General features: G+C 36.6%; 1 protein-coding gene across 1 annotated transcript in view; it reads right to left on the bottom strand.

The window, feature by feature from the left end:
• The window catches only part of LOC106075885 (carboxylesterase 4A-like), an 83,861-nt gene that overhangs the window by 60,909 nt on the left and 3,843 nt on the right, over positions 1-19,109 (bottom strand). The window lies entirely within an intron of this gene.

The raw sequence follows: 19,109 nt of genomic DNA, 5'->3' as shown, positions 1-19,109 counted from the left end.
TTTGTCAATGACAAGTAACCTACTTAAATAATTGAACCGTGTATGTCATTGACAAGTAACCTACTTAAATAATTGAATCGTGTATGTCAAAGACAAGTAACCTACTTAAATAATTGAACCGTGTATGTCATTGACAAGTAACCTACTTAAATAATTGAATCGTGTATGTCAAAGACAAGTAACCTACTTAAATAATTGAACCGTGTATGTCAATGACAAGTAACCTACTTAAATAATTGAATCGTGTATGTCAATGAAAAGTAACCTACTTAAATAATTGAATCGTGTATGTCAATGACAAGTAACCTACTTAAATAATTGAATCGTGTATGTCAATGACAAGTAACCTACTTAAGTAATTGAATCGTGTATGCCAAAGACAAGTAACCTACTTAAGTAATTGAATCTTGTATGTCAATGACAAGTAACCTACTTAAATAATTGAATCGTGTATGTCAATGACAAGTAACCTACTTAAATAATTGAATCGTGTATGTCAATGACAAGTAACCTACTTAAATAATTGAATCGTGTATGTCAATGATATGCAACCTACTTAAGTAATTGAATCGAGTATGTTAATGATATCTAACCTACTTACGTAATTTGTGTGAATTGGGACTTATTGCATTTTATTCTACTAAATTTTGAAGTTATTTGTACAAAGCTTCATCAACTGACTCTGTGTGTCTGGTACAAATCTTGTACACGTAATTAACTGACTCTGTGTGTCTGGTACAAATCTTGGACACGTTATTAACTGACTCTGTGTGTCTGGTACAAATCTTGGGCACGTTATTAACTGACTCTGTGTGTCTGGTACAAATCTTGGGCACGTTATTAACTGACTCTGTGTGTCTGGTACAAATCTTGGGCACGTTATTAACTGACTCTGTGTGTCTGATACAAATCTTGGGCACGTTATTAACTGACTCTGTGTGTCTGGTACAAATCTTGGACACGTTATTAACTGACTCTGTGTGTCTGGTACAAATCTTGTACACGTTATTAACTGACTCTGTGTGTCTGATACAAATCTTGGGCACGTTATTAACTGACTCTGTGTGTCTGATACAAATCTTGGGCACGTTATTAACTGACTCTGTGTGTCTGGTACAAATCTTGGGCACGTTATTAACTGACTCTGTGTGTCTGGTACAAATCTTGGACACGTTATTAACTGACTCTGTGTGTCTGGTACAAATCTTGTACACGTTATTAACTGACTCTGTGTGTCTGATACAAATCTTGGGCACGTTATTAACTGACTCTGTGTGTCTGGTACAAATCTTGGGCACGTTATTAACTGACTCTGTGTGTCTGGTACAAATCTTGGGCACGTTATTAACTGACTCTGTGTGTCTGGTACAAATCTTGGGCACGTTATTAACTGACTCTGTGTGTCTGATACAAATCTTGGGCACGTTATTAACTGACTCTGTGTGTCTGGTACAAATCTTGGACACGTTATTAACTGACTCTGTGTGTCTGATACAAATCTTGGGCACGTTATTAACTGACTCTGTGTGTCTGGTACAAATCTTGGGCACGTTATTAACTGACTCTGTGTGTCTGGTACAAATCTTGGACACGTTATTAACTGACTCTGTGTGTCTGGTACAAATCTTGTACACGTTATTAACTGACTCTGTGTGTCTGATACAAATCTTGGGCACGTTATTAACTGACTCTGTGTGTCTGGTACAAATCTTGGGCACGTTATTAACTGACTCTGTGTGTCTGGTACAAATCTTGGGCACTTTATTAACTGACTCTGTGTGTCTGGTACAAATCTTGGGCACGTTATTAACTGACTCTGTGTGTCTGTTACAAATCTTGGGCACGTTATTCCTTCCACTTCCCGTTCTTGGATCAAGTTGAAACTTTGCACAATTATAATTCTCTCTAACAAAACATGAATCAATCGAAAGATTGACCAATTATTTTATCAATTAGTCATATTTAATTAAATTAGTTTTATATTGAGACAGTACTAGACACGGGGGGATAAGCCTCGTGTAGAGAATTAGATCGTCCTTCAAAAATTTGAATGTAATAAAAATAAAATCTATTTTCTATTTTCAGAAGCAGTCGGCTAGTTCAGTAGCTACAGTATCAAGTCCCACCAATTTCAAGGTAACAATACTTAACCTCCTACAAGAGATACATTGGTTAAATAGCAACAAGCTGGATGATAGAATTGTTCTCTAATTGAATAATCAATAAAAACACCTGAATACCTCCGCGTATAATGTGATGAAAATAATGCGACTTTCTAAAGAATCAAAAGAAAAGATCTGTGGCAATTTTTGTAAAAAGGAGGGCCGGTGGGGGTGCATCCCTCGTCTTGTGTTGTGGACATTGGAGACTATGGACTTAGTTGCTTTATCTCAGGTTCCGGCACGAGTCCAATAGGAAGACATCAACCTGACAGTTATTAATTATCTGTGAGAAAAACGCTGGAGAGTAGGGTAGGAGAGCGGTGTCCTTGGAGGTCAGTCTAATGTGGGTCTCGTGGGGATGGGTCAAATGATCATGACTCGTTGGCCAAGGACAAATGAGAGTAATTCTCTTAATTGAGATAACTATACACAAAACTTTGGAGATTCGAACGTGATGGAAATCCTTGGACAATAGAATCAGTACATAGATCCAAGTTCTGTTTCCTAGACTTTTTCTAGACATCACTTTCTACTATTCTTTTACACCTATATCAATTTAAAAACAAAAACACTCCATGTATCTTCTATGGACACATGAATATTTTTTTTTTCTTTCACTGCTCTATTCTCTGGACGCTCTCCTTCTCGTGCTTACCCTATCACGTGATTTAGACTTTGAGGCTATCTATTTGGTCAACGTAATCTGGAACAAATCCTCAAGGGATTTCATAAGATTTTTTTTTCAATTGAAGAAGAGTTTAGAGAGATAAGCAAATGTCTTGATCTCAGAGAGTAAACCAAAAAAAAAAAAAGTTTATCCCAGGAATCGTTATAGCCGTCAAAGCTTTTGGTCGAAGATATCAAACGTGTAACTGAATAGCCAACCATTGGCATCACTATGAACAAATTAGAATATTTTTACTTTTCGCTACAGTTAGTTTAATTACTTTCTTTAGATATATTAACACACACACACACACACATATAATATACACACCCAATCACACACACATATATTCATGGGCGTAGGCAAGGTTTTTTTTTCGGGGGGGGGGCGGGTTGGGGGGGGGAGGATTCCCCCCCCCCCGAACCACCTCCCCCCCGCGAAAAATTTTTTTATATGTATGTATGTGTGTGTGTATATAATCTTTATTACATTCTGACCCATCATTTTTTAGGGAGACGCTTATTGTGCCCTAGAATAGGTTCTTCCTGGAGCTAGTGGGAAAATTGTAGACTCCCCGCTATTGCCAGCAAGGGGGTCTGGGGGAGCGCTAGGAGCTCCCCCAGCGCGGGACGGAGCCCGCCGCCAAGCACTATTTCTGATCTTGAAAGCCAACAAAATGCATATTCTGAGGTATCTACAGTGCATTTTCCTGCTATTTAAAAGTTTTATTTCAAAAACCTAATGTGCTATTCTTACCGTCTTAGACCCTCCCGCGACGTTCGGCGCATTCGCCGTCAAGCTGTTTCCACAAAAATCTGTCACTAATAATGTCTGAGGCCTCTTCCAACCTGCTCTGAGGACCTCCATGAATGTGTGGCGCCAATTTGTACTAGGATGTCATCGCAACTATTCTTACGCCTAATTCTTTTTGTCGGAGAACATGTCCCGCAAACCTCATGCGACGCTCTGTCACAATCTTACTAAAGAGTCGAAGAGTAATTGTAGTTTGCTTTAGAATAATATTGAAGATAGAGATTTTCCACCTCAAAACGCCAAACTCAAAACCATCTGGAGGGGTTTTAAACTTTTAAAAAAGCCATCTGTAGGAGAGGGGTTTAAACTCAAAACCCTCAATTGTCTTGGCTACGCTCAAATAATCTTAGTGTGTAATTTGCTTTTTGTATATTGAAGAGGTATTTTTTAGCATCAAACCACTCTGAAGGGGGGTTTAAACTCAAAACTCCTTTTGGCAACGCTCATAGCATTTTGAGTGCGTAATTTGCTTTTTTCTTACATTGAAGATGTATTTTTTAGCTTCAAACCCCGCTTGCGGAGGGTTTAAACCCAAAACCCCTTTGGCTACGCTCATAGATTTCTGAGTTTACAATTTTCTTTTTTTTTTATATTGAAGAGGTATTTTTTACCCTCAAACCCCGCTGAAGGGGGGTTTCACACTAAAAACTGAGTCAAAACCCATTTAGCTACGCTCATAAAATTTTGAGTGCGTAATTTGCGTTTTTTTTATACCGGGTATTGAAGAGTTATTTTTTAGCCTCAAACCCTACTGAAGAGGGGTTGTGGGTTAACTCAAAACCCCTTTGGCTACGCTCATAGAATTTTGAGTGCGTAATTTTCTGTTTTTTATACTGAAGAGGGGGTTTATTGTAAATTTTGGAGGGGGTTTAAAAATCAAAATCTTCCTTAACTGTGCTCGTGAAATTTGGGATATTGTCGTTTGCAGTTTTTTTTTTGTTTTGTGCTATAGAAGAGGAGAATTTAACTGCGAAAACCCCTGGTGGGGGGGGGGTTAAACTCGAACCCCCCTGTAGGGGGTTTTCAACTAAAAAACCACTGGTAGGGGGGGTTTCAACTCAAAACCTCCTTTGCTATGCTAGGGCAAGTGATAGTTTAGTATAAAATCTCACCTAAAATAAACAAAATCAAAGCAAAAAATCAGTCACTAAATTCCGATCCAATCCGATTTCGGGGAGGGTTTGAACCCCTAACCCCCACCCCCCGGCTACGCCCATGTATATATTAAATACAAAAATATTACTTTCGAATTTTATTGATTATAAAGAAATAATTAAAAGCAATATTCCAGACAGCATTATCGACTATTTTACATTTCTATCAGCTGATATATTGCAGTCTATTAGTTCAGTTGGTTGGTTTAGTTTGTTAGACTCAGATGATTGTTTCAAATTTGATCTTATCTTATGTTATCTTATCTTATATAATACAGATGTAACTTCAAAAAAAGATAAGATAACGTCCTATGCGTGTCCCTAGCCGCCAATCTAGCCATGCTTGCTAATCGATGACTTCAACTCTGACAAGTCATTGGGTATTTTTCTTGCTCAGACAACCCATTCCATGTCATGGTCACGTCTAGAAATGTAGTAAGTTGTAGATCACGTCTAGAAATGTTGTAGTAAGGTATAAATCACGTTTAGAAATGTTGTAGTAAGGTGTAGATCACGTTTAGAAATGTTGTAGTAAGGTATAGATCACGTTTAGAAATGTTGTAGTAAGGTATAGATCACGTTTAGAAATGTTGTAGTAAGGTATAGATCACGTTTAGAAATGTTGTAGTAAGGTGTAGATCACGTTTAAAAATGTTGTAGGAAGGTATAGATCACGTTTAGAAATGTTGTAGGAAGGTATAGATCACGTTTAGAAATGTTGTAGTAAGGTGAAGATCACGTTTAGAAATGTTGTAGTAAGGCATAGATCACGTTTAGAAATGTTGTAGTAAGGTATAGATCACGTTTAGAAATTTTGTAGTAAGGTATAGATCACGTTTAGAAATTTTGTAGTAAGGTATCACGTTTAGAAATGTTGTAGTAAGGTATAGATCACGTTTAGAAATGTTGTAGTAAGGTATAGATCACGTTTAAAAATGTTGTAGTAAGGTGTAGATCACGTTTAGAAATGTTGTAGTAAGGTGTAGATCACGTTTAGAAATGTTGTAGTAAGGTGTAGATCACGTTTAGAAATGTTGTAGTAAGGTGTAGATCACGTTTAGAAATTTTGTAGGAAGGTATAGATCACGTTTAGAAATGTTGTAGTAAGGTATAGATCACGTTTAGAAATGTTGTAGTAAGGTATAGATCACGTTTAGAAATGTTGTAGTAAGGTATAGATCACGTTTAGAAATGTTGTAGTAAGGTGTAGATCACGTTTAGAAATGTTGTAGTAAGGTATAGATCACGTTTAGAAATGTTGTAGTAAGGTGTAGATCACGTTTAGAAATGTTGTAGTAAGGTGTAGATCACGTTTAGAAATGTTGTAGGAAGGTGTAGATCACGTTTAGAAATGTTGTAGTAAGGTATAGATCACGTTTAGAAATGTTGTAGTAAGGTGTAGATCCTAAAGAGGATACTGTTTCGTTGTGTGTGCTACTTCTTGTTTTCTATACTTATTTCAACCCTATCCTCAATAGAAATCACATAAATTAGAATGTAATAGTTTCAACAAATTGACATTCAATTCACTTGATCCTTTTCACTCAAGTTAAGCCAGAACAACCAAACTGAAAGAAATATTTCAAATAACACTTGCACATATAATTTGTGCTTCTAGCCTACATTTGTTCCCCCTATATTTTGTCCTTTTAGCTTTGATATTAGTAAAAATCTTATCTACGTGAATGCCTCGTCCTGTCATACGGCTAGCCATGATCCCTCACAGCTGTTTTATCTCAAGCTGGTTACAGCTGTAAGAAACGACCACAAACACAGTGGGTTTACGTCGGATATGGAGGAGATTTCGCTATCTCTTGAACCCCAATGAGCAGAAATCACTCTCCTTGAAACCAGGTCGAAGAAACCGTTGTTTGGCTCTTTGGTATAGAGTGGAAATAAAAAGAATCGCATTGGGAGAGATATGTACAGATAACTATCATACTCATAACAATCATTGATTTGTTTAAAATGCAAATATTTGGATGCATCGATCTGGCTTTCGATTTTATTCAATTAGTCTAATGGCAACATTTTGTCTTGTTTTAATTTGGAACTAAAAACCTGAATGAAGCTACTAATATCTGACAGTTCTTAAGTAGTTCGTTGGGTATACAGCGAAATGAAACTTAGTTTGGGTTAACTTTAAGGTGAAGTCCTATGGATGTCTTTGAACATTAGATTGACATAATTCGGTGAAAACATTAAGTCAGAAGAGAAGAAATTTAGAAAGATATTATAGGTTCAAAACTGGAATCTTTTATTAAGCACCACGATTGGGTGTGAAAGTTAAAATCATCCTCATCATCATCCTCCTCCTCCTCATCATCATCATCCTCATCATCCTCATCATGGTGTCACAATTAAAGTGGACTTGCAGCACGTAATGCAAACAGTGAAGATCTGACACAGTGGCATCAAGTAGATGAGAAACTTGACGAGCACTACTTTAGAGACATAATGATCTTTACTTTAGAAACATGGTGATCTTTACTTTAGAAACATGATGATCTTTACTTTAGAGACATGGTGATCTTTACTTTAGAAACATGGTGATCTTTACTTTAGAGACATGGTGATCTTTACTTTAGAGACATGGTGATCTTTACTTTAGAGACATGGTGATCTTTACTTTAGAAACATGGTGATCTTTACTTTAGAAACATGGTGATCTTTACTTTAGAGACATGGTGATCTTTACTTTAGAGACATGGTGATCTTTACTTTACAGACATGCTCATTATTACTTTAGAAACATGGTCATCATTACTTTAGAAACATGGTGATCTTTACTTTAGAGACATGGTGATCTTTACTTTACAGACATGCTCATTATTACTTTAGAAACATGGTCATCATTACTTTAGAAACATGGTGATCATTACTTTAGAAACATGGTGATCATTACTTTAGAGACATGGTCATCATTACTTTAGAGACATGGTCATCATTACTTTAGAGACATGGTCATCATTACTTTAGAGACATGGTGATCTTTACTTTAGAGACATGGTGATCTTTACTTTAGAGACATGGTGATCTTTACTTTAGAGACATGGTCATCATTACTTTAGAAACATGGTTATCATTACTTTAGAGACATGATGATCATTACTTTAGAGACATGGTCATCATTACTTTAGAAACATGATGATCTTTACTTTAGAAACATGGTGATCTTTACTTTAGAAACATGGTGATCATTACTTTAGAAACATGGTGATCTTTACTTTAGAAACATGGTGATCTTTACTTTAGAGACATGGTCATCATTACTTTAGAGACATGGTCATCATTACTTTAGAGACATGATGATCATTACTTTAGAGACATGGTCATCATTACTTTAGAAACATGGTGATCATTACTTTAGAGACATGGTCATCATTACTTTAGAGACATGGTGATCATTACTTTAGAAACATGGTGATCATTACTTTAGAGACATGGTCATCATTACTTTAGAGACATGATGATCATTACTTTAGAGGCATGGTCATCATTACTTTAGAAACATGGTGATCATTACTTTAGAGACATGGTCATCATTACTTTAGAGACATGGTGATCATTACTTTAGAAACATGGTGATCATTACTTTAGAGACATGGTCATCATTACTTTAGAGACATGGTGATCTTTACTTTAGAGACATGGTCATCATTACTTTAGAGACATGGTGATCATTACTTTAGAGACATTGTCATCATTACTTTAGAAACATGGTGATCTTTACTTTAGAGACATGGTGATCATTACTTTAGAGACATGGTGATCATTACTTTAGAGACATGGTCATCATTACTTAAGAGACATGGTCATCATTACTTTAGAGACATGGTGATCTTTACTTTAGATACATGGTCATGGTTATCAATTTCTAATTGTTCCGTATTTTCATCTTTAAACAAATTTTAAAAATATCGACAATAGGTTGTTTAGGACTTTAGGTTAGCATATTGTAACATTGCCTCCCTTACATTTACATAATTGTTTTAGAATTGGTGTATTTTTATGAAAAAATCGCTTGCATAATTAATTTTATAAATTAAACGGTTTGCTTTTAGAAAACCAAAAGTAGCCGTTGCACCTAAACTTTTCAATCCGCATTTAATGATGAAATAATATTTTTCATATCTCTTCTAGTTTTCGAGATCTGAGTGTGACAGACGGACAGACGGACAGACGGACATTTTGCACAAACCTAATAGCGGCTTTTTCCCCTTACGGGGGCCGCTAAAAAAACGTCATTACGTTTGAAATTTAAAACACAAAATGTACTTGAAGAGAGACTGGAGAAAGACTACAATGAGAAGATCGATTAAAACAGGAGACAAGTTTCCAAATCTAATCTACTTTGATAACTTGACCTAAGCAAATTGATTTCTCCACAGAATAGGCAGTACAGGTCCAGCACACACACACACACACACACATACGCACAGACACAACATAACTATTTGTATATATTGATTATGAAGATATCAACTGTTCATTCATATTCCTATTGCATTCTATAATTTCTCTCTTATTGCAAAACAAGGTTATAAGAAAGTCCATTGAAAGTGCTGTATTATTTATATGAACACTTTGTCCAAACTTTGCCTCTTACAGTAATGTCACTGTGATGTCATTGAGAAGAGTACTGGCTGGTATTTGAAAAGATTTGAGCCCTCACAATGTGTAGAGTCACCTTTATGTAATGTTCTTTGTTTTTGTTAGTCTCCTGGTAGTTCTTTCAGTCCGATATTGGAATAACACATTTCTGTCTCTGTCTCTATAGATCTGTCCCTTCGTCCATCTGTCTCTCTGAATCTCTCTATCTTTGTCTCTCTCTCTCTGACAGTTCCTTCGTCCATCTGTCTCTCTGAATCTCTCCAACTTTGTCTCTCTCTCTGACAGTTCCTTCGTCCGTCTGTCTCTCTGAATCTCTCTATCTTTGTCTCTCTCTCTGACAGTTCCATCGTCCATCTGTCTCTCTGAATCTCTCTAACTTTGTCTCTCTCTCTGACAGTTCCTTCGTCCATCTGTCTCTCTGAATCTCTCCAACTTTGCCTCTCTCTCTGACAGTTCCTTCGTCCATCTGTCTCTCTGAATCTCTCTATCTTTGTCTCTCTCTCTGACAGTTCCTTCGTCCATCTGTCTCTCTGAATCTCTCTAACTTTGTCTCTCTCTCTCTGACAGTTCCTTCGTCCATCTGTCTCTCTGAATCTCTCCAACTTTGTCTCTCTCTCTGACAGTTCCTTCGTCCATCTGTCTCTCCGTCTTTTTTTCTGACAGTCCTTTCGACTGTCTGTCTGTATGTCTGTCACGTTTAGATCTCAAACATTACGTGCGCTTTTGAAATGTAACGTCCCCATCGCCTGTGTCGTGCTCATAAGAACATGCACCAGTGATGTTTGGTCTTCTGAAAGTAAACTCCATTTGTTTTTAAATATTAAATATGTACTCGTTTTTTTAACAAGAAAAAGATGTTCAAGTCTCATCTGTTCGAATTGAAATTGTATTGGCTACTTGTGTAAAAGGAGATGAGGATATATTAAACCATCTATTGTGTGTATGTAATGATGTCCCACCTCCGCGGACCCCAGCAACACGTACTAATGTAAATACTCCATTGAAAGAAGAGTGTGATGTTGAAGAAAACCATGGTTTACTGTTTAGCTTTAGCATAATAAAAACGAAAATAGAATTAGAAAGGAAAGCAGCGAAGTAAATTAATTGACACCCAAGGCAATGAAACAAGTTTGGTTGCTCTACAACTGACTTTCTCGCACAGATTACGGAAGGTAACTTGAACATTGGTATCATTAGAGACAGCAGAAGTCTGAAGGACAGTTAATGTGTTTGTGTGTGTGTTTGTTCGTGAAAGCTGGTGAGAGAGAAAAGTCAATAGAAATAGACTGAGAAGGAAAAATAGACAAGTGTTAGACAAGGCACGCGCTCTGGACTGACGTTTGGTGGTCACGAAGGTCCCGGGTTCGAATCCTGCCTTCTATCATCCTCGTCGTCCTGCGTGAGGTTTGGGATAGGATATAACATATAAAACATTTTACAAAACAAACCATTTATTTAGAAATAGACCAATGTAATACAATTTGTTAAGAACTAGACCAATGTAATACAATTTGTTAAGAAATGGACTTAGTAAGAAAATAATAAACAGTCATCTAGATAATACTGAATGTTCAATTACTAGGACTTAGCCCACACGAAGTTTGACTACAGAAATGATCATTTAAAAACAACAGAATGGGATGAGAGAACTATTGAATGACTTCAGTCAAAAGTCATGAACATTTACCATAAGAACCAAATTCAATAAGAACGTGTGACATCATCCAATTACTATGAGACTGGGTCGTCAGAAATCAAAGTTCATGGGTCAAAGGGAAGGAATGACATTGGGTTGTCTCCCGTTTGAAACGTTAAGCTTTGGACTCGGATGTTTAGGAGTAGAGAACATTGGTTGTTCGCGCGGTCACAGCACACACTTCCTCAGAATGTTTCTTAAAGGTTCAGTGATGATGTTGACCTTTTGAAACAGCACTCAGGTATTTAATATCAAATTTAAATTCAATAAATCAAAATCAGTATATCTATATATATAATATATAATACAGCTGCGTATGACTGTAAGGCGACCGTGTGACGTGACGTTTATTGTGCATACCATCCCATAGCGGTCAAACCAGAGTTTTCCCTGTGTGGCCAAACAGCTTTTTTTTTTTCAAAAAGATATAGCTAAACTGTCAAATTTATAGGAAAATCGTTAGAGCCGTTTTCGATATCCGTGTCCGCCCACCCACCCTTTACCATGAAGAGTTTGAAGCTGAAAGGTTGACTTAGACTTAGACTTAGGCCCTCCCGCGCCGTTCGACGCATTGGGCGGCAAGCTGTCTCCATAATGATCTGTCACTGGCAATGTCTGAAGCCTCCTCCCACCTGGTGTCCACTGTTCTGAGGTCCTCCATGAAGGTGTGTCTGCAGGTAATACGAGGACGTCCCTGTTTGCGATTTCCTCGTTTTGGCTTCCATGTTATCGCAACTCTTGGTGTGCGTAATTCATTTTGACGTAGAACATGTCCCGCAAACCTCATGCGACGCTCAGTCACAGCCTCACTAAGTGTTCGACTCCCAGTTCGGCATAGGATTTCCTTGTTTGAGATCCGGTCTGTGTAACTGACTCCCAAAATCCGTCTCAGCCATCTCTGTTGAGCCACATTTAGTCTTTTCTCAATTTTGACAGATGACTTCCACGTCTCACATGCATATGTAGCAGTTGGAATGACGATTGTGTTGAGAAGGTGTATTTTTGTCTTGAGTCCAATGGCTTGGCTAGTCCTAATAGGCTGCAGCCTTTGGAAAATGCTCCCTGCCTTTCCTATTCGGCATGCTACATCATGGTAAGCATCTCCATCATTTGTTATGATGCTGCCAAAGTACGTGAACTTGTCCAGCTCTTCAAGCTTTGACTCTCCAAGTCTGACGGGGACACCCTTTGCCTTATATCCCACTCGCATAATTTTAGTCTTATCCAAGTTTATGCGGAGGCCAATTTTGGGTGCCTCTCTGTCTAGGCTCTCCGTCATTTCTTGGATGCATTTATTTGTAGCCCCGTGTAGTGCAACATCATCAGCAAAGTCCAAGTCCGTCAATCGGTTGAATTGAAAGGTTGAATTGTAATTCAATTATTTTTGTACAAAGAGCAAGGCCCGTCATAAGTCCAAGACTAACAGTTCATAGAGGAATAACAACCAACAATAAGTGCATTACAATGAACATCAGTCCATTACTATTGTTACTGTTATGTGTCTTTTCATTCTCGCATATGATTGTCTGTGAGATAGAGATTATATATAAATGTATGTATGTATGTATGTATGTATGTATATAGGTATGTATGTATGTATTTATGAATGTATGTATAACAGACTCTAAAAAATGACGAGACAATGGCCTGATAGCGTAGTTACTTTACGTCATGCGAAACACGATACAGCGACATTTGGTTCTCAAGAATAATAATATGAAGTTTAACCCATGACCAACAATTTGGCATAATACATGGGCCCAAAAGTTAGGTTATTAAAGTTTTACTTTGCCTCAAACATGCGCAGACAATCCACGGAAATCTGCACCTGTTATGTTTTGTTATAAAATGATAAAACTGTAATCGGTAGAGCAGTAGACCTATTGTCAGAGCAGACGAAACACTCAACAGAAAGGAATGTAGCAGGAGAATATAGATCTAGCGTATAATTTAAAAATAAAAAATTATTTATTCAGATATTTGCTATACATTTAGAGTATATTATATTTACAATCAGTACACACATTTTTTTACAGTGCCATTCTATATGCGCTATTTAATACTTCATTATTGCAACGAGCTTTCCAGCGAGTTCTGTCGAGACAAACGTACAAACCTGTGACGTGGCAACAAGCTATTGGTCGAAACTGCCCATAGGTTGTAGATCAGTGTTCAGGCCTTTTGGATAATCAGATGTTTCTATTAACAGTTGAGCTTATGATTGCTACAAAAGACGGCTCCTCACATTTTGTATTTTCTCTACGTCTATTTATTGATTAATATCAGGAAACAGTTCAGTCGAGTGCGGGAAATCCCGCCGAGCCGTGTTCAATTAAATAAAAAAGGCGTAAGTCAAATTTAAAAATGATTATATTTGGAAAAAAACAACAACAGAGTTTTCACGAAGTGGTCATTTAGGTTTTTTTTTTCTCAAAACAAGTGAAATATTCAGAAAGACACAAAGATAGAGACACATTGCATTGAGAATGAACTTCTCACACATAAAAATTCAATATCAAATCTCAAAAGATACATAAGATAGATAAGTTTTTGTAAACATGGAAACTACCTTCTGTCTCGTATAGACCTAATTTATTCACACAAATGAATAAACAGTATGACCAATAATGTTTTGTAAACACTCGTTTATTATCTATGAATCTGTGCTATTATGTATAGATCATCTACTCTATTTATTTCTTCAAAACTGTAACACTCTTATAGTTATACCTAATAATAGTATTAATTGCATGCTCATTGAATCCTCCGGTCTCCACCAAACTCCTGACCGAAGTGTTCACTTACAGCCTTGCCTCATTACAACGGAGAAAAAAAAAAGAAATCAAAGAATACAACTGGATAACTTACTGCTGTGGTTGATAAGTACACTGCTAGAAAGTGATCACAGGGCTAGAGGTCATTCAAAAGTTATAAAGATAGATTGGGAGTGAGAATGATAAGTAGGTCTATGTCTTATAAGTAGGTCTATGTTTAAAGATGCTTCCACGTGAGTGCCCCCTACAGTACGTACATAGACTAGTTGCATGAAGTGTTACGTAGAGGAGTCATCCAGAAATGAAGTCAAACAACAAGAGTTGGGAGTCCACAATTTAGTCTTTATACATTGTTTCTTCTCGTTAAGTTAGTAAGCTTGATTTATCGGGAAACCAGAATTAGTTGTTACAACTCTGTCCTTTACTCGTTTGCTATGTATGTGCAGTTCAGATCTATACTAAGTCTAGCTTTGACTGGAGTGAAAGAATCCTGTAACATATTGGGTGGCGGAAAAAAAGAAGAAATATGTACTAATACTAGAAGTGTAGGTGCGAATTGATATCCGATTGTACAGACTAAGGCTATACAATTAAATCTACTGCTCTCTCTCTCTCTCTCTCTTTCTAGTCCTTTCCTCTCTCCCCCCCCCCCTCTCTGTCCTTTGCCTACTTTTTTTATATTTTGAATGTGGGTTTAAGGTGACGTGGGGCTCGATGGCTAAGTGGTCAAGTGCTTGGTTTCCGATTCTGGGGTCTTGGGTTCGAATCTCGGTGAAGACTGGGATTTTGAATTTCGTTTTTTTTATCTCCTTGAATCCCCCCAACTTTAATAGGTACCTGACTTTTGTTGGGGAAAGTCAAAGTGACAACCAGCTAGTAAACCATTGGCCAAACAAACAGATGACCTTATGACCTTAACATCGTCTGCCATATAGATCGATATAAGAGAGGGAAGTTGAGGCAAGATGTATTTTAAAAGCCTCAAAAAAAAAAAAAAAAAAAAAAAAAAAAGATAGTCGTAGAAATGGTTAACGGTTTAGTCTGGGTCACCGCTCTAGCGGATCCAGAACTTTGGAGTGGGGGGGGGGGAGCGATTTTTTTTCCAAACCCTAACCCTAACGCCCAGTAAATCCTAACCCTATACATAAACGTGCGTCCAGCACATATATATATATATATATATATATATATATATATATATATATATATATATATATATATATATATATATATATAATATATATATATATATATAAATATATATATATATATATAGGCATATATATATATATATATATATATATATATATATATATATATAAATATATATATATATATATAAATATATATATATATATATATAGGCATATATATATATATATAAGAATAAATAATCAGTATTTCTCAGTATTTTCATGCATTCTACACTGCAGAAACGCATTCTCCTGACATCTACATCTCTTTATCCATCAGTGGAGTTCGGGGCGAAGCCCCGACGCTAAAAAGCGTTTTCTTGCATTTTTCAATGCAGAAACGCCTGCTCCTGACAAATACAGCTCACTATTCATCAGTGATTTTCGGGGCGAAGCCCCGACGCTAAAAGCGCTTTCTTGCATTCTTCGCTGAAGAAACGCATTCTCCTTACCTAAAGCTCATTATTCATCCTATTAAAAAAGGACTTTTTGAATAATATTGTACTTGAAAAATATTCTAATTTGAATGTATAAGCCCTTAATACATTGCAAATAAAACCGATTTGTTCCTTGAAAAGATCAGATACCCCACATATCTAGATTAAGGCTTTGAGGATCGCCGCCGAAAAAAAAATTCGATAAATAATATTCAATAAAATTCAAGCATAAATTGTGAGTTATAGTCCCAAATTTAACTAGAAAAATATTAGATTGAGTAAAGGTTGGAAAAAAGACTACTCATCTCAATAGTGATTCTTATACTGAAAATTTTTGCTTGAATTCTAGCTTTTCCAAAGCAAAGTCTTTCTTAAAATAATTATGATAAATTCATGTGAAATTACTTAAACTCTGTCTGGAAATGGGAGGGGAGGTAGAATGAAAACGATTTATCCTCGCTCCTTTTTATAATTTCTGCTAATGATTGCATTTGGCATTAAAGAATAAGGGTGGGGCCACTCGATATGAGAATTTAATTTATAGCATATATAAATTATATTAGTGGCTGATTTTTTTTTTACATTTTGTAATTTCTTAACTATAATACAAAAAAAAAAGTATTGCTTTGTCCGATAAGGGAAAGGAGATGGCATGTATCGCCCCTCCCACCTTTTTCCTTTTATATTTACTAATCATAAAATTTGAGATTAGAGTGTGGTGCGACATAATATACAAATGGTTTCACATATCAATTATATAGAAATTCAACTATTTTTGTTCACAAACTATGATTCCTCCATAAAAATAAGACCACTCCCCACTCAGAGGGCTAGAGCGGGGAGGGCAGTACATGCAATCGCCCCCCCCCCCCTTACCCCACCGAATCGGCAAAGATACCAGAAGGGGAGCGACATAATATCAAATTTATATATCAATTCAAGTAATCTTGCTCACAAACTATGATTTCTCCATAAAAGTAGGACCACCACCCCCCCACTCAAAGGGTTTAGGTGGGAAGGGCAGTAGAGGTTTCGCCCCCCCCCCCCCACCAATCGGACAACAGGGGAACGACATAATATAAAGATCGGTTAAAATATCAATAACAAGTTTTAATCATATAGATATTTAATTGATTCTTTTGGCAAGCTGTGATTTCTACAAATAAATTGGACCGCCCCCCCCCACTCAAAAGTTTATGGTTGGGGGGGGCGGATTGATGCTATCGCCCCCTCCCGACCCCACCTAATCGGCCAACATACTGGGGGGGGGGCGAAATAATCTAAAAATAGTTTGAAATATAAATAATTAGTATATATTATTAACATAAGTAATAAATTAGTATACAAATTGTGTGATTTCTATACTAAAATTCGTCCGTAATGTAGCAAACTTACAGAGGTGATATATATTGACAGACAGACGTAATGTAACAAACTTACAGCGGTGATATATACTGAGACAGACGTAATGTAGCAAACTTACAGAGGTGATATATACTGAGAAAGACTTAATGTAACAAACTTACAGCGGTGATATATACTTAGACAGACTTAATGTAACAAACTTACAGCGGTGATATATACTGAGACAGACTTAATGTAACAAACTTACAGCGGTGATATATACTTAGACAGACTTAATGTAACAAACTTACAGCGGTGATATATACTGAGACAGACTTAATGTAACAAACTTACAGCGGTGATATATACTGAGACTGTGAGACAGACTTAATGTAACAAACTTACAGCGGTGATATATACTGAGACAGATATAATGTAACAAACTTACAGCGAGGGTATATAGGCCTACTGAGACAGACTTAATGTAACAAACTTACAGCGGTGATATATACTGAGACAGACATGTAAATGTCAAAAATAAATTAAAATTACAAAAGTAGAAGTCTCTCTGTCTGTCTGTCTGTCTCTCTCTCTCTCTGCCTCAATCTCTCTCTCTCTCTCTCTACTGTTTTGTAATATTCAACGTGTTTCTGTTCCTGTAATCTTTGTTTTTTTTTAAATCCTCCATTAAGTTCCTACTTTTGCTACAAATTCAGTTTTGTGTCGAGGTCTAAGTCGTGCAAACATTCATCGGTTGTGCATAAAGAAAAGAGATATTCGAGAACTAGAAAGTGGATGGGTGATAAACCAAGATCAACTCATCAATTGCTCACTTCTATGTGTGCATTAAGTCACTTAGCGCTCGCTAACACAGAGAAGAAAAAAAATACGCGAAGGAAAGAACAACACTGACTTCCGTTTTCTAATTTGAGTAGTAGTAGATCAGGTCTATATAGGTCTATAGTCTAGATCAGGTCTATATAGGTCTATAGTCTATACAGTAGATCAGGTCTATATAGGTCTATAGTCTAGATCAGGTCTATATATGTCTATAGTCTAGATCAGGTCTATATAGGTCTATAGTCTAGATCAGGTCTATAGTCTAGATCAAGTCTATATAGGTCTATAGTCTAGATCAGGTCTATATAGGTCTATAGTCTATACAGTAGATCAGGTCTATATAGGTCTATAGTCTATACAGTAAGTACATTTTAATCATACAAATATTCGTGCTCCTATGTTTGTATTCACATTGGAGAATAGCCCCCACCAAAATCTGTCCCTTGTTGAATGGCAACACTATCAAAGATTTTGTTGTTATTGCTTGCACATTTTTTCCTTGCAATTAACCCCCCCCCCCCCCAGCTTTTTCAAGTGCAAGTTATCTGTTAGATTTAGTTCAAATATTGTTCTATAGTCCAAAATCAAATATTGTTCTATAGTCACTCAGTACATAGAGGAGACAAAAGTGAAAAGAAAAAACAGGAGGCTGGTGGCTAAAAAAACTGTTTACACACCAGACAGTTTTACTGATAACATTATGGTGTTCACTACAAGCCAAGATTATTGACATCGATTATACTAGCTTACAGATTATGAGTTACGAGATAATAGTGACGAGTTATCACCATACTGATGTCGATATCATAACACTGAGTTTTGTAGAGTAAGAATGAAAGAAGTTTCAAACCCAACTCTATCACTTTAGACTTTAGCGTACAGTTCCATTGAGTGAAGGTGTAGTCTCTTTTTGATGATTCGACCAGTGACATGGTTTCCACCAAATAGTCAAGTAGAAGAGATGAAGAGAGATGCCATCCATTGAAAGCTCATTGAATCATAACCAAATCATTTTCACAATTTGTCATTCATTGTTTTGTTTCCGTTAGTGTCTTCATAGAAATGGTTCATCTCTTGGGTGGTGCCTCCCGGGTTTCACTTACTACTGGTCTTGTGATGGTTCTGTACATATTTGTGTAGTTTTCCTTGATATACTTTACATATGATATTGTTTGCCTAAAAGGGTAAAACATTGAATACTGTCTAACTTGATAACTTTAAACTGTAAGCATAGCAAGACTGAGTATTTGAAATGTATCACATCAAAATATTATTTATTTCTCGCTATATATAGGCTTTTATACAGCTTGTGCATAATGAACGGACCAAAAGATAGAGGTCAGTTTTCAACAAAGTCCAGTTGGTGGCAGATCTTTAACTCACCTTCTTGATTTGAACTCGGTAGCGTGGTATTT

Source organism: Biomphalaria glabrata, chromosome 5 (genome assembly GCF_947242115.1).
Source record: "Biomphalaria glabrata chromosome 5, xgBioGlab47.1, whole genome shotgun sequence".
In the NCBI taxonomy this organism is placed as follows: Eukaryota; Metazoa; Mollusca; class Gastropoda; family Planorbidae; genus Biomphalaria; species Biomphalaria glabrata.
This window is presented reverse-complemented; position numbering and strand designations above follow the sequence as displayed.